Source organism: Alexandromys fortis, unplaced genomic scaffold, assembly GCF_014885135.2.
Source record: "Alexandromys fortis isolate MF-2015 unplaced genomic scaffold, M_Fortis_MF-2015_v1.1 scaffold_28, whole genome shotgun sequence".
Classification (NCBI taxonomy): domain Eukaryota; kingdom Metazoa; phylum Chordata; class Mammalia; order Rodentia; family Cricetidae; genus Alexandromys; species Alexandromys fortis.
Window position 1 is genome coordinate 9595497 of NW_026067901.1, and position 2456 is coordinate 9597952.

A 2456-nucleotide genomic window follows, 5' to 3' on the forward strand; every position below is an offset into this window, starting at 1 on the left:
GAAATGATGTGGGAGTGATTTCTTATTAATAAAGAAACTGCCTAGGCCCATTTGATAGGCCAATCCTTAGGTAGGCGGAGAAAACAGAAGAGACTCCTGGGAGAAAGGAGCTGAGTGAGGAGTCACCATGATTCTCCCCACTCCAGACAGACGCAGGTTAAGATCCTCCCTGGTAAGCCAGCTCGTGGGCTACACAGAACATTAGAAATGGGTTAGAACAATATGTAAGAGCTAGCCAATAAGAGGCTACAGTAATGGGCCAGGCAGTGTTTAAAAGAATACAGTTTCCGTGTAATTATTTCGGGCATAAGCTAGCCATGCGGGCGGCCGGGTGCCGGGGACGCAGCCCTGCAGCTCCTATTTCAACAGTGGAAGCCAGTGGTTTGCTCAATTAATGGATCCTTAAAGGTAATACCCCAGCTCATGAGGATGACACAGAGGTGAACAATGAACAGTTATTAAGGGGGCTAAAGTGAGCTTAGGATAATTGGCTTTGACTTGCAACATTTGAATGTGGGAGTGTGCATATCCCTGAAACCTGGCCACGCACAGTTGGCTCTGCCCAAGGACAAGTCTGGGATCTAAGTATGTGTTTTTGAGAAAGGATGCTCTCACAGACTACTTCTACATAATTCGTCAGTAGTGAAAACACACAGGAATTAGTGTACGTGGAGGTTCCCAGGCTCCAGTCATCCTGAAGCTCCCCACTGTGTGTAGGTGTATAAAGTAATTTATGTAGATGTGCTGTGCAGTTCCATCTACTTTGATGTATTTGGGAAGCATCTGACCCAGGAAGCTGGACCTCAGTCTCCTATGAGGAGTAAGCTGGGCACTGTAAGGAGGGGTCATGACCCAAGTCTGCAGAAGGGGAGCTGAGGCCAAGCAAGATGGGTGCCACTTCCAGGGGACCTCAAAGGAGCTTGAGTAGCTTGATAAGAGCTATGAGGAGAGCTTGGGTCTTAGGGCATCATTCCCACGATAGAATGACAACTGGACACTAGCCGTCACTCTTGGATCCAGCCTGTCTGAGGGAAGCCACTAAGCCTCTCTAGGTTGAAGCAACCCTGCACTGGGACCTGCTGTGCCTGGTGTGTGTACGCTCACTCCTCCTCAGGGAGGTTTCTCCAAGAGGCAGACGCTCTGCCTGGGCTCCCTCACTCCCTATAAGGCTCCATACACTGGCTCTGTCCGACTGGCAGCTCTTCTTTGGCTCTCTCCCTTCCTTGCTTCACCTCCCTGTACTGCCTAGGATATGACCTTCTTGAGTCGGCTTCTTGCACAGTCAAATTCCTGTTCCAGGATGTACATAACCTCTTAAACGGTTGTGGCTGTCCTCCTTGTGAAAGTCAGAGAGAGCACCCACAGCCCTAGGATATGCAAGATAAAGCCAGGTCCCTGCATTTTGATAACCCCTTGAAGAACACATGGACTGAAGCCCTGGAGGCCTAGCTTTCTCTTAATAAAATTGGCTGTTCTGCCAGTGTGAGGGGCTGTTCTGAGCAAGAGATGCTGGTTTCCAGCTAGAAGGTCCAGCCAGGATCTGGGCAGAGGGAGGTGAGAGACTGGCATGGGACTGGGTCAGAATGCGCACAGGCCAGAGTCCTGATGGACATACATGGTAGAAAGAGTGAACCAACTCTTGCAAGATGTCCCCTGACTTCCACACGTGCACTGAGGTACACATGTATGTGCATGCACACACTCAATAAAAAAATGAGATAAAAAACTTGCTGTCCAATTTATTTCTAAGAGGTCCTTCTCATTAGTAACCAGGTACTTGTGAGCATGTACTGGCCCAGGCTGGATAAGTCTTCATGGTCCTTTTGGACTCATCTGGGTGGAATTCAGAGCTTCAAGTCCTTGCCTTTATGATGAGGTTCTTGTGAGGTTTGTGTGTCAAACATTCCCTGTGTTTTGGCTACTTGAATCTGATTGTCCCTCGGAGGGCTGGTCTGCACATCTTTCTGGTGGCCTCATTATTTCTCCTGCAGGAGTGAGGATATACTCTGTTTTAGGCGGTGTGAGGGTTTTCCTCCTAGGTTGGAGGTGCTCACCTCCGTTCTTCTGTTTTGACGTGAGGCTGCTGTGGGGGTGGGTACTGACTTGGCTTTGTCACTGACGATCCCTACCTGTGCCTGCATGAGCACTCTACCCTGGCTGTGATGGTTGCAGCTCTCCTGGTTTCTGGTTTTGTATTAGCCTCATGTTGGTCTTCTTTTCTGACATTTATAAACTACCATGGGCAGGTGGCCCTGAGTCTTCTGGGATCCCCTGCATAGCTGCTGCTCTGCCTGAATTCCCCCAAGGCATCCAGGATGAGGACAAGAGTGGCAAGAGGAGTGGGAAGGTTGAATGACCCTTTTGTCCCCGGCCTGGCTGGCTGGAATGCCCTTGCCTTCCCGTTAGTAGCTTGGAAAGTTGTTCAGTCGACAGAGGAGAGGATCTTTGAATTCAAT